General features: G+C 41.3%; 1 protein-coding gene across 4 annotated transcripts in view; it reads right to left on the reverse strand.

Moving 5' to 3' along the window:
• MAOB (monoamine oxidase B) overlaps nucleotides 1-14,691 on the reverse strand; it is a 124,468-nt gene that overhangs the window by 88,088 nt on the left and 21,689 nt on the right. For 2 of the 4 annotated variants that reach the window (XM_015127231.3, XM_077988215.1), the window contains 2 exons: nucleotides 4,516-4,615; nucleotides 1,828-1,991 (listed from right to left, as the gene is read on the reverse strand). The exons of the other annotated variants lie outside the window; for them this stretch is intronic. The gene's annotated coding sequence lies outside the window, so the exon portion shown is untranslated. The remainder of the gene's footprint in view (nucleotides 1-1,827; nucleotides 1,992-4,515; nucleotides 4,616-14,691) is intronic. 4 annotated transcript variants of the gene reach the window in all.

Here is a 14,691-nt window from a genome sequence, read left to right on the forward strand (position 1 = left end):
AAGGAAAGAAGAAAGGAAGGAGAAAAGAAGGAAAGAAGGAAGGAAGAAAGGAAGGAGAAAAGAAGGAAAGAAGGAAGGAAGGAAGGAGAGAGAGAGAGAAAGGAAGGAAGGAAGGAAGGAGAGAGAGAGAGAGAAAGGAAGGAAGGAAGGAAGGAGAAGGAAGAGAAGGAAAAGGACAGGGAAAGTTCCCTTTTTTTCCTGGCCATGCAGTCTGACAGGATCACCCAGGCAAAGGTACACCAAAGATGGGGGCGATGTCCTCAGCTAGAGCAAGGAGGAAGGGAAAGTTTGCTGCCACCTCTGAGGAGCTGGAGGATGGCCAGATAAGTAAATTTGGGTAGCATAGTGTTGTGAATTGAATTGAGTACACCTCAAAATTCATATGTTGAAGTTCCAACCCCTTAGAACCTCAGAATGCGACCTTATATGGAGATAGTCTTTACAGAGGTAATCAAGTTAAAATGAGGTCAGTACTGTGGGCCCTAAACCAATCTCACTGGTGTCCTTGTAAAAGGAGGAACTTTGGAAACAGAGACATGCACATAGAGAGAACTCCATGCAAAGATGAAGGCAGAGATGGAGTGATGCCTCTTTAAGCCAAGGAACACTAAAGATCGCCAGCAAACCACCAGACACTGAGGGAGAGGCATGGCACAGATTCTCCCTCGCAGCCTCCAGAAGGAACCAACTCTGCAAACACTTTGATCTTGGGCTTCCAGCCTCCAGAACCATATGACAATACATTTCTGTTGTCATAAGCCACCCAGGGTGTCGAATTTTGTCACAGCAGCCCTAGGCAACTAATATACACAGGAAATGTTATCTTCCGTACTAACTTTACTAACTTCACTGTTAATTAAATCCATTTGGGGATAACATGGTGATGAAAACCCTGGGTAGCCACTCCAGACTGGCTTTTCTTATGTTGTCAGTAGTGCTGAGAAGTTGGGAGAGGGTAAGAGAGCAGAGAGGGAGTTCCTAGAAGAAGCACTATTTCGAGTGACCTGTTGGAACTGGGGAATGGGGCATTAGCCCAAACAGATGTTAAGTAAGCAGTTGGGTGAGCCTCATAGTGACAAAGCTTAATAATCTGAGTTCTAACCCAAATGTCCATCAATGATAGACTGGATAAAGAACATGTGGCACATATACACCATGGAATACTATGCAGCCATAAAAAAGAATGAGTTAATGTCCTTTGCAGGGACACGGATGAAGCTGGAAGCCATCATTCTCAGCAAACTAACACAGGAACAGGAAAACAAACACCACATGTTCTCATTGGTAAGTGGGAGTTGAACAATGAGAACACATGGACACAAGGAGGGAAACATCACACACCAGGGCCTGTCAGGGGGTGGGCAGAAAGGGAAGGGAGAGCATTAGGACAAATACCTAATGCATGCGGGGCTTAAAACCTAGATGACGGGTTGATAGGTGCAGCAAGCCACCATGGCACATGTATACCTATGTAACAAACCTGCATGTTCTGCACATGTATCCCAGAACTTAAAGTAAAATTAAATAAAAAAAAAATCTGAGTTCCAGCTTTGGAGCTGTAAGCAACACAATAAAGGAGAGGCCTTTCTCCATTCAACACAGAGCAGTAAATAATAATGAGGGGATGTGAATAATCTAGAACTTAAGTAAGAAATAAAGCTTCCTGAACTTCCCATCAAAAAATTAGCCATTGCCAAGGTTATACAAATTCTATGCTTCATACGAATTCTATAGCATTTTAAAAGTGTACAATGTTTAAATCTCTCATTAAACTCTACTTTAAAATTCAATGATTGTCAATGACAATTATATAACTATTCAACTCACCAAGAAATTTTCTGCCTTCGGAGCCTCATTGTCTTTCTCAGTGCCAAGGAAAAGTTTTGACACGCCCAGGCACAAGAAGTTCCATCCTGCCAGCTCAGATGCTCTAGGTCTCTGGGCACCCAGACCAGGTAAGATGAAAGATGGTGGCAGGTCAAGACTGTGAACTTGACCAGAATAGGTTATTCAGAAACATGTGTGTGGGAAAATCCTTTCCTTAAGACCTTAACAGCAACTTTCAAACAGAAGTCACAAGCAGTAGAAGAATCAGTTCTGGCATTAAAAACATTGGCTTCAATAATCACAAGCCAAGCAGATTCTTCTTCTTTTTTTAAAGCCTAACCCGAAAGACTCATATTAAAACTGTACAGGACCACCCTAACAGTATATAGACTCTGACTCACATAGGAGGTCACAGACTCATGCTCAGTGTCTAGCATGTAAGTGTGTGTGTGTGTGTGTGTGTGTGTGTGCGCGCGCGCACTGAAGCTGTGAGCAACATACATAACCAGGGGCATTATCCAGGGCTAAAGTTATCATTGAAACAGCAATGCACAAGCTACAACTGCTTCTTCATCTGTCGCTGGGGATTGAGTGGCACCCTTCCTGCTAAAATAGGAAGACAACATAAAGGTATTACAATCCCTAACTGTAGTTAGAGAACAAAAACAAGGATTATTGGAAGTCATAACACAACAACTAGCATCCTAGAGAATTTTATTTTATTGACTCAATTAGAATGAGCCTTGCATACAGAATTTGAAACAGATAAACAAATGCAATGAAAAGAGGCAAAGGTATGGCTCTCTTGGCAAACACCATTAAGGCAAGTGGCTTGTGGGAAGGAGCAGGAAGGGGTAGGGCAACAGGTGTGTTTTCTTAGAAGCTGCTTTCGCAAGCAGATGGCCTCTGTCCCAGTGCTTTGGAGCTAATTCTCCCTGCTTTAGTCTACAGTCGGTGTCTCTGGCAGCAGCCTAAATCTAAAGAGACAAAACATATCTTCCATCACCATGGAGAAACAGCAGCTCCACCCAGTATTCAGGAATTTGCCCTTGAAAAGGCAAAAATAAAAAAATAAATATAAAACAAAACGGAAAAACAAAACTCTTCACGATATTTTAAACAGCGTTGAACTTCTTCTTTTTTTTCCTTTGGAGATGGAGTCTTGCCCTGTCTCCCAGGCTCGAGTGCAGTGACACCTTCTCAGCTCACTGCAATCTCCGTCTCCTGGGTTCAAGCGATTCTCCTGCCTCAGCCTCCTGAGTAGCGGAGATTACAGGGACACGCCACCACGCCCGGCTAATTTTTGTATTTTTAGTAGAGATGGTGTTTTGCCATGTTGGTCAGGCTGATCTCAAACTCCTGACCTCTGGCGATCTGCCTGCCTTGGCCTCCCAAAGTGCTGGGATTATAGGCGGGAGCCACCACACCTGGCCCCTCAACTATTTTAATTCTTACAAAAGACCCTGCTGAAATCCTAGTGTTTTAAAAATTCAATTATAGTAGATTTTACCTTCTGCTTATATTTATAGTTGACACTTGAACAACACAAGGGTTAGGACACCAACCACCTGTACAGTAAAAAATCCATGTATAACTTTTGGCTCTCCCAAAACTCAATTACTGATAGCCTACTGTTAGCCTTACTGACACATAAACAGTCCATTAACACATACTTTGTATGACATATATATTATATACTGCATTCTTACAATAAAGTAAGCTAGAGAAAAGAAAATGTTACTAAGGAAATCATAGGGAAGATAAAATACATTTACTATTCATTAAGTGGAAGTGGATCATCAAACAGGGTTTCATCATTGTTGTCTTCATGTTGAATAGGTTGGGGAGGAGGAAGAAGAGGAGGAGCTGGTCCTGCTGCCCCAAGGGTGACAGAGACAGAGAAAATCCACATATAAGTGGACCCATGCAGTTCAAGCTTGTATTGTTCAAGGGTCAACTGTACTTTCACATTATTTTCTCTTGTTCCATTTAACTACAATTTAGATTTTTTTTTTTTTCATTTAAGATAAAAGCATTGGATCCAGGGCCTTTCTACACCGCCAGCATCTCATCACAAACACCATTGACTAGAAAGCCTCCTCTGGCCCCTCAACACAAACTACCTATTCATGTGTGTGTGTGTGTGTGTGTGTGTGTGTGTGTATTTTTTAAATGGAGTTTTGCTCTTGTTGCCCAGGCTGGAGTGCAATGGCGCGATCTTGGCTCACCGCAACCTCCGCCTCCTGGGTTCAAGCCTTTCTCCTGTCTCAGCCTCCTGAGCAGCTGGGATTACAGGCATGTGCCACCTTGCCCAGCTAATTTTGTATTTTCAGTAGAGACGGGGTTTCTTCATGTTTGTCAGGCTGGTCTTGAACTCCCGACCTCAGGTGATCCGCCCACTTCGACCTCCCAAAGTGCTGGGATGACAGGCATGAGCCACCGCACTCGGCCACTAACTACCTATTCTGTGATCATCTCCACATAAAATTAAATCTTGCAGCAAGGCTAACATTCCAAAAGCACTTTCCTGGAGTCCTGCAGTCCATCCCACCCTGGCCTCTGCCTTCCTGAGAAAAGGAAAGATCCTGCCAATATGGCTGCAAAGAATTTCCTCCCCCATTTCTTGCTGCTCTGAAAACAACTCCCACCTCCCACTTCCCAAGTGCTAGCCTCTGGAAGTTACGTTACCTGGACTTGTCTCGGAGTCAGAGATATTGAGGTTCTGGCAAGATTTCGTCTTCATTTTTCATTCCAAGTTAGGACTTGGAAACCCAAAAGTCCCAGGGAACTGAGTAGAGTAGTAGGTAAAGTGTGAGATAGGCAAGTGTAAAACAATAGCCAAGAGCAAGGGCTTTGGAGAGCTGAATAAAATCACTAAAATCAAATTTTAAAACACTGGCGAGCCAGCCCCAACTTGTGAGAGATTTGGTCCATGGGCTACCAATTTAGAACCTCTGATCTAAGCTACCATCTAGGCCTCATTCCATTAATAGGAATGTGGCTTCAGCAAAGGCCAGACACCATTTTCCTGAGCCCTCACAGATTCAAGTCAGCTGCTTGCATGGCTCCAAAGATGGAGGCTCTTCCTGTTCCCCAACAGGGCTTTCTGTCAACCCACTGAGGAAATTCCTCCTTCCTGTATGTGAAGCATATTTACAAAGTAGGGGTCACTGACAAACCTGAACCAATACATGATCAAATCCTACTGATTTTCCCAGGTTTCCTTCTGCCTTATTACTTGGACCCAGTCATTGGGCTAGGAGCTCAAACCTAAATCCTGGGCTTCATGCTTCAGTCTTTCAGGTTCCGTATCCCATCTTACCCATGATACCCTGCAATATCTAGCAAGACCTGCCCTCTGCCAATCTGTCTAGCCTCTTTTCCTTCTGCTCCACATCCTACACTCTGGCAACACTGAACTCCTTTCCCCCCATTGTGGCTCTTTTCATACTCTGCACTGTTTAGTGTTTCCAGGCATTTATTCTGCTGAGATTTCATGTAATTCCACCTCGTCCCCCAAAACCAGTTCAAGTGTCACCTCTTCTAGAGAATTTGCCCTAATCAGGCCCCAGGGTGTGTTAGGACTCCCTAGTGTGGATTTTCCACAGCAGTAAATACTTTATCCCTTATTGGACCACCCATAATAAGAAGGAGGATACCATGGCTGGCTAGGAGAAGGCAGACTGAGGCAGAGTTTGCATCTAAATCCACAAGAATCTTTTGGGGAGCTCCATAATTTTTAACTTTTCACTCAAATTATTTTTGGAAAGAGGCTTTTCCTGTTATTTCATACCAACAGATTGGAGATAGGTTGAAACCTTTCCATGTTTGGCCAAAACCCAGCTCATGGTTTGATGAAACGATTTAACAAAAGCCAAAACAAGCTGGCAATGTTTGTGAAGACAAGGCCTCAAATGGAACGCAGATGGAATTACTTATACCTTTATTAGATTCAATCCCTTCGAGATAATTTATACTTAAAAAAAGAATCATTCTAGATCTCAGCGAGACGCCCTGAATGCAGTTGTCAGGGTCAAGCATCAGAAGAAGACCTGGCATACAGAAATTACCAGTAGTGCAAAGATTTAGAGTAAAACAAAATATCTATTGCTGGTTGGGCAAATTATTACAGGGGGGCCTGTGGCTGAGAGCTATTTTCCCCATTCACTTTAGGACATCTGCTCAGTCGCCCCAAATCAAAAACAAATCCAGGTGTTTTAGTCAGAATATCGAGATATCATGCTGAGTGGTAGGTCCCAACTCTTGCCAATCGAATTGTTTTAATTAATTCCTTATGTTAAATTGGCTTCATACGACTTTGAAAAAGAAATTTTAACATCTGTGCAAAAATTAGGCATCTTTCATATTCTGGGTCTGCCACGGACTGAGTGACAAAACTTGTTCCTTCTTTAAATCTCAAATTCCTGATCTGTAAAAAAGTAAAAATGTTTACTCCTATCTCGTAAAGTAACTGTGAAAAAAATGAGGTAACATACACAAGGAACTCAGCACAGTGCCTGTAACATGGCAAATACCCAACAAATATTTGTTCAATTAATGAATGAGTCCAACATCTTAGAAAGTATTTGGTTTGAAATTGGAAGACTTAGGTTCTAACACCATTCTGTCTCTGAGGCACTGTGGAATCTTGGGCAAGTAATTTCTTCTCCTAATTCCAATGTATAAAATGGGGACAATACCTTCCAGACAGAGTTGATACTAAGATTATATGTGTAGAATTACTTGCATATATTGGACTTGCTGCTGCTGTCTGGTGATGAGCAGGCTGGGCCTGGAAATTAATGATTCCTCTACTTTTCCTGCACATTTATCTGCCTACAAATGATTATTGACAACTTGGAACTTTTTACAGCATCTCTCATCATCCTTGGATCCAATATAGATGATTTATCTATAGATCAAGTCTTACAATATTGGTATAACCATCTAGCTTTCAATATTCCTTCAAACTATGCATCACACACACACACACACACACACACACACACACACACAATTACTGAGTCTAAAACCACTCTCTTTTTAACCTAGAGCAAAACAAATGGATAATTTGTGTCATGGATTGGATGAATGTCCATCAACCATAGCAGAGAAGACATAAAGCAATTTTTTCTGTAGATAACATTTTTATTATAAACCTGGAGCAATCCAAGCAGTATCTTTTGCTTAATCATCATCAGAAAGAATACTTTAACATCTCTTTTCTGAAATTAAGGCCACTGTATTTGACAGATGCCTTCCTACCATTAAATGAATCATATTTTTGAACAATAGTTTTTAATTTTCCACTGTACAAAATGGCTGCTTTATATCTTTTCTTCTTAAACTTCCTACATGACACCATCCCACCTCCATCCCTCTTCAGCTGATGATGATGCCTCATTTTTATGGAGAAAATGAAAGAACTTGTTCATCTTTTCATAGTCAACCCACCTATACACACACCTTCACCTGTGCCTGTTTGTGAAACTTTACCTCCTATGACTTAAATGAAGTGTTCTTTCTTTAAGGAAGCCAATCCTCTCCACAGTTTTTAGATCCCATCCCCATCAGGGCCTCGATCCGCTAATCATATATTTTCTCTCCTGCATCATCAATTTCTTCTTCTGTCCTGGATCATTACTATGAGCACATGAGCATGTTCTGGTATCTTCCATCTTCAAAATATATGTGGTCAAATACCTCCCTTTCCCTTTGAATCCCTTCACAGCACTTCTTCAAAGAATAATCTATACACACTGCGTCTATTTCCCCATCTCTATTTCCCCAACTCACTGCAGTCAGACTTTCATCTGTACTATTTCACTGAGACTGCTCTTGGCAAAGATGTCAGTGATTTTCATATTGCTAAATCTGGTGGGCACACCTTTGTCCTTAAATGACTTGTTCTCTTAGCAGTATTTGGTCATGCCTTCCTTCTTGACTCACTGTCTTCCCTTTGTTTCTGAGCCACAGGCTTCCATGGGTTTCTTCTCTAACTCATTGCTCCTTCTTAAATGCCTTTGCTGGATTCTTCTCTTCCCAACCTCTAAACATTGGAGAGTCCCAGGACTCCATTTTTGAGCCTCTTCTTTCTTCAGTCATTCACAGGTGATCTCAACCAATTCCGTAGCCTTGAAGCTTCAGACTTGATATGTAAATTGCCTACTTAATTGTGCCTTTCTTTATGTAATAAACATGTCAAATATAACATGTCCCAAACAGAGCTTTTAAGTTTTCTCTCCCAAATCAGTTCCTTTCTAGTCATTTCCACCTCAATAATGTTAACACAATTCACCCAGTTGTTCAGGCCAAAATCCAGGAATTGTCCTTGTTTCTTTTTCTTCCTGACCACTCTGGCCTCCAATCAATACATCAGCAAGTCAACGTCACCTGAATACAACCATTTCTCAGCACTCTTACTGATACCACCTTGGTCTAAGACAATATCGTCTCTCTTTGGGACTATTGCAAAAGCCTGCAACTCCTTCAACTCTTGCCTTTCTAAGATTTTAAATTACACATTTCAGGGTATCTTTCAAAACAAAATTCAACTGATGACACTTCTGTATTTCAAATCTTCTAAGGACTTCCATTTCAAACAGGAGTCTCACCCTGTAACTTAACTTACAGGGCCCCTATATGACCTCACCCTTGCTTAGTTGTCTTTCCTATCACCCCTCGCTCATTCTACTACAGCCACATTGTTTTTCTTTCTGTTCCTTGAAAATGGAAGGTTGTTCCCGCCTTCGGGGATTTGTAGTAACTGTTTCCACATCCTGTAATGCTCACCTCCCTGACAGGTACATATTCAGGATCACAGATCTTAGTTTGAATGTTCTCTCTAAGGAAGAGGCATTCCCTGACTCTGCCCCATTACTGCATCCTATTTTACTTTTCTTTTTTTTTTTTTTAAATTTATTTATTATTATTATACTTTAAGTTGTAGGGTACATGTGCATAACGTGCAGGTTTGTTACATATGTATACTTGTGCCATGTTGCTGTGCTGCACCCATCAACTCGTCATTTACATCAGGTATAACTCCCAATGCAATCCCTCCCCCCTCCCCCCTCCCCATGATAGGCCCCGGTGTGTGATGTTCCCCTTCCTGAGTCCAAGTGATCTCATTGTTCAGTTCCCACCTATGAGTGAGAACATGCGGTGTTTGGTTTTCTGTTCTTGTGATAGTTTGCTAAGAATGATGGTTTCCAGCTGCATCCATGTCCCTACAAAGGACACAAACTCATCCTTTTTGATGGCTGCATAGTATTCCATGGTGTATATGTGCCACATTTTCTTAATCCAATCTGTCACTGATGGACATTTGGGTTGATTCCAAGTCTTTGCTATTGTGAATAGTGCTGCAATAAACATACGTGTGCATGTGTCTTTATAGCAGCATAATTTATAATCCTTTGGGTATACACCCAGTAATGGGATGGCTGGGTCATATGGTACATCTAGTTCTAGATCCTTGAGGAATCGCCATACTGTTTTCCATAATGGTTGAACTAGTTTACAATCCCACCAACAGTGTAAAAGTGTTCCTATTTCTCCACATCCTCTCCAGCACCTGTTGTTTCCTGACTTTTTAATGATCGCCATTCTAACTGGTGTGAGATGGTATCTCATTGTGGTTTTGATTTGCATTTCTCTGATGGCCAGTGATGAGGAGCATTTTTTCATGTGTCGGTTGGCTGTATGAATGTCTTCTTTTGAGAAATGTCTGTTCATATCCTTTGCCCACTTTTTGATGGGGTTGTTTGTTTTTTTCTTGTAAATTTGTTTGAGTTCTTTGTAGTTTCTGGATATTAGCCCTTTGTCAGATGAGTAGATTGCAACAATTTTCTCCCATTCTGTAGGTTGCCTGTTCACTCTGATGGTAGTTTCTTTTGCTGTGCAGAAGCTCTTTAGTTTAATTAGATCCCATTTGTCAATTTTGGCTTTTGCTGCTGTTGCTTTTGGTGTTTTAGACATGAAGTCTTGCCCATGCCTATGTCCTGAATGGTACTACCTAGGTTTTCCTCTAGGATTTTTATGGTATTAGGTCTAACATTTAAGTCTCTAATCCATCTTGAATTAATTTTCGTATAAGGAGTAAGGAAAGGATCCAGTTTCAGCTTTCTACTTATGGCTAGCCAATTTTCCCAGCACCATTTATTAAATAGGGAATCCTTTCCCCATTTCTTGTTTCTCTCAGGTTTGTCAAAGATCAGATGGCTGTAGATGTGTGGTATTATTTCTGAGGACTCTGTTCTGTTCCATTGGTCTATATCTCTGTTTTGGTACCAGTACCATGCTGTTTTGGTTACTGTAGCCTTGTAGTATAGTTTGAAGTCAGGTAGCATGATGCCTCCAGCTTTGTTCTTTTGACTTAGGATTGTCTTGGAGATGCGGGCTCTTTTTTGGTTCCATATGAACTTTAAAGCAGTTTTTTCCAGTTCTGTGAAGAAACACATTGGTAGCTTGATGGGGATGGCATTGAATCTATAAATTACCTTGGGCAGTATGGCCATTTTCACGATATTGATTCTTCCTATCCATGAGCATGGTATGTTCTTCCATTTGTTTGTGTCCTCTTTGATTTCACTGAGCAGTGGTTTGTAGTTCTTCTTGAAGAGGTCCTTTACATCCCTTGTAAGTTGGATTCCTAGGTATTTGATTCTCTTTGAAGCAATTGTGAATGGAAGTTCATTCCTGATTTGGCTCTCTGTTTGTCTGTTACTGGTGTATAAGAATGCTTGTGATTTTTGCACATTAATTTTGTATCCTGAGACTTTGCTGAAGTTGCTTATCAGCTTAAGGAGATTTTGGGCTGAGACAATGGGGTTTTCCAAATATACAATCATGTCATCTGCAAACAGGGACAATTTGACTTCTTCTTTTCCTAACTGAATACCCTTGATTTCTCTCTCTTGCCTAATTGCCCTAGCCAGAACTTCCAACACTATGTTGAATAGGAGTGGTGAGAGAGGGCATCCCTGTCTTGTGCCAGTTTTCAAAGGGAATTTTTCCAGTTTTTGCCCATTCAGTATGATATTGGCTGTGGGTTTGTCATAAATAGCTCTTATTATTTTGAGGTACGTTCCATCAATACCGAATTTATTGAGCGTTTTTAGCATGAAGGGCTGTTGAATTTTGTCAAAAGCCTTTTCTGCATCTATTGAGATAATCATGTGGTTCTTGTCTTTGGTTCTGTTTATATGCTGGATTATGTTTATTGATTTGCGAATGTTGAACCAGCCTTGCATCCCAGGGATGAAGCCCACTTGATCATGGTGGATAAGCTTTTTGATGTGTTGCTGAATCCGGTTTGCCAGTATTTTATTGAGGATTTTTGCATCGATGTTCATCAGGGATATTGGTCTAAAATTCTCTTTTTTTGTTGTGTCTCTGCCAGGCTTTGGTATCAGGATGATGTTGGCCTCATAAAATGAGTTAGGGAGGATTCCCTCTTTTTCTATTGATTGGAATAGTTTCAGAAGGAATGGTACCAACTCCTCCTTGTACCTCTGGTAGAATTCAGCTGTGAATCCATCTGGTCCTGGACTTTTTTTGGTTGGTAGGCTATTAATTATTGCCTCAATTTCAGAGCCTGCTATTGGTCTATTCAGGGATTCAACTTCTTCCTGGTTTAGTCTTGGAAGAGTGTAAGTGTCCAGGAAATTATCCATTTCTTCTAGATTTTCCAGTTTATTTGCGTAGAGGTGTTTATAGTATTCTCTGATGGTAGTTTGTATTTCTGTGGGGTCGGTGGTGATATCCCCTTTATCATTTTTAATTGCGTCAATTTGATTCTTCTCTCTTTTCTTCTTTATTAGTCTTGCTAGTGGTCTGTCAATTTTGTTGATCTTTTCAAAAAACCAACTCCTGTATTCATTGATTTTTTGGAGGGTTTTTTGTGTCTCTATCTCCTTCAGTTCTGCTCTGATCTTAGTTATTTCTTGCCTTCTGCTAGCTTTCGAATGTGTTTGCTCTAGCTTCTCTAGTTCTTTTAATTGCAATGTTAGAGTGTCAATTTTAGATCTTTCCTGCTTTCTCTTGTGGGCATTTAGTGCTATAAATTTCCCTCTACACACTGCTTTAAATGTGTCCCAGAGATTCTGGTATGTTGTATCTTTGTTCTCATTGGTTTCAAAGAACATCTTTATTTCTGCCTTCATTTCGTTATGTACCCAGTAGTCATTCAGGAGCAGGTTGTTCAGTTTCCATGTAGTTGAGTGGTTTTGATTGAGTTTCGTAGTCCTGAGTTCTAGTTTGATTGCACTGTGGTCTGAGAGACAGTTTGTTATAATTTCTGTTCTTGTACATTTGCTGAGGAGTGCTTTACTTCCAATTACGTGGTCAATTTTGGAGTAAGTACAATGTGGTGCTGAGAAGAATGTATATTCTGTTGATTTGGGGTGGAGAGTTCTATAGATGTCTATTAGGTCTGCTTGCTGCAGAGATGAGTTCAATTCCTGGATATCCTTGTTAACTTTCTGTCTCGTTGATCTGTCTAATGTTGACAGTGGAGTGTTGAAGTCTCCCATTATTATTGTATGGGAGTCTAAGTCTCTTTGTAAGTCTCTAAGGACTTGCTTTATGAATCTGGGTGCTCCTGTATTGGGTGCATATATATTTAGGATAGTTAGCTCTTCCTGTTGAATTGATCCCTTTACCATTGTGTAATGGCCTTCTTTGTCTCTTTTGATCTTTGATGGTTTAAAGTCTGTTTTATCAGAGACTAGTATTGCAACCCCCGCTTTTTTTTGTTCTCCATTTGCTTGGTAAACCTTCCTCCATCCCTTTATTTTGAGCCTATGTATGTCTCTGCATGTGAGATGGGTCTCCTGAATACAGCAGACTGATGGGTCTTGACTCTTTATCCAGCTTGCCAGTCTGTGTCTTTTAATTGGAGCATTTAGTCCATTTACATTTAAGGTTAAGATTGTTATGTGTGAACTTGATCCTGCCATTATGATATTAACTGGTTATTTTGCTCGTTAGTTGATGCAGTTTCTTCCTAGCCTCGATGGTCTTTACATGTTGGCATGTTTTTGCAATGGCTGGTATCGGTTGTTCCTTTCCATGTTTAGTGCTTCCTTCAGGGTCTCTTGTAAGGCAGGCCTAGTGGTGACAAAATCTCTAAGCATTTGCTTATCTGTAAAGGATTTTATTTTTCCTTCACTTATGAAACTTAGTTTGGCTGGATATGAAATTCTGGGTTTAAAATTCTTTTCTTTAAGAATGTTGAATATTGGCCCCCACTCTCTTCTGGCTTGTAGAGTTTCTGCCAAGAGATCTGCTGTTAGTCTGATGGGCTTCCCTTTGTGGGTAACCCGACCTTTCTCTCTGGCTGCCCTTAAGATTTTTTCCTTCATTTCAACTTTGGTGAATCTGGCAATTATGTGTCTTGGAGTTGCTCTTCTCGAGGAGTATCTTTGTGGCGTTCTCTGTATTTCCTGGATTTGAATGTTGTCCTGCCCTACTAGGTTGGGGAAGTTCTCCTGGATGATATCCTGAAGAGTGTTTTCCAACTTGGTTCCATTTTCCCCCTCACTTTCAGGCACCCCAATCAGACGTAGATTTGGTCTTTTTACATAATCCCATACTTCTTGCAGGCTTTGTTCATTTCTTTTTCTTCTTTTTTCTTTTGGTTTCTCTTCTCGCTTCCTTTCATTCATTTCATCCTCAATCGCTGATACTCTTTCTTCCAGTTGATCGAGTCGGTTACTGAAGCTTGTGCATTTGTCATGTATTTCTCGTGTCATGGTTTTCATCTCTTTCATTTCGTTTATGACCTTCTCTGCATTAATTACTCTAGCCATCAATTCTTCCACTTTTTTTTCAAGATTTTTAGTTTCTTTGTGCTGGGTACGTAATTCCTCCTTTAGCTCTGAGAAATTTGATGGACTGAAGCCTTCTTCTCTCATCTCGTCAAAGTCATTCTCCGTCCAGCTTTGATCCGTTGCTGGCGATGAGCTGCGCTCCTTTGCCGGGGGAGATGCCCTCTTATTTTTTGAATTTCCAGCTTTTCTTCCCTGCTTTTTCCCCATCTTTGTGGTTTTATCTGCCTCTGGTCTTTGATGATGGTGATGTACTGATGGGGTTTTGGTGTAGATGTCCTTCCTGTTTGATAGTTTTCCTTCTAACAGTCAGGACCCTCAGCTGTAGGTCTGTTGGAGATTGCTTGAGGTCCACTCCAGACCCTGTTTGCCTGGGTATCAGCAGCAGAGGCTGCAGAAGATAGAATATTTCTGAACAGCGAGTGTACCTGTCTGATTCTTGCTTTGGAAGCTTCCTCTCAGGGGTGTACTCCACCCTGTGAGGTGTAGGGTGTCAGACTGCCCCTGGTGGGGGATGTCTCCCAGTTAGGCTACTCAGGGGTCAGGGACCCACTTGAGCAGGGAATCTGTCCCTTCTCAGATCTCAACCTCCGTGTTGGGAGATCCACTGCTCTCTTCAAAGCTGTCAGACAGAGTCGTTTGCGTCTCAGTTGAAAATGCAGAAATCACCGGTCTTCTGTGTCTCTCGCGCTGGGAGTTGGAGACTGGAGCTGTTCCTATTCGGCCATCTTGCTCCGCCCCTCCCTATTTTACTTTTCATCGATTAACTTATCACTAGCAGTACTTTGTAGGGAGCTAAGTATTTATTTTTTTGGTCCTTTTGGTAATTTATTATGTGACCGCCCCCCTCCCCCACCAACTAGACAATAAGCTCTGTGAAAGCAGAGATCTTGCGTGTGTTATTTCCTGCTTTATCCCTAGCACCCGGGAGAATATCTGGCATGTAGCCATCCTCAACAAATATTTGTTGCTGGCAGGAAAGAATTCAGACAAGTCAATTAATTCACCTCAGAAGGATGAAGAGCAATTCATT

The sequence above is a fragment of the Macaca mulatta genome, chromosome X, assembly GCF_049350105.2.
Source record: "Macaca mulatta isolate MMU2019108-1 chromosome X, T2T-MMU8v2.0, whole genome shotgun sequence".
Lineage (NCBI taxonomy): Eukaryota > Metazoa > Chordata > Mammalia > Primates > Cercopithecidae > Macaca > Macaca mulatta.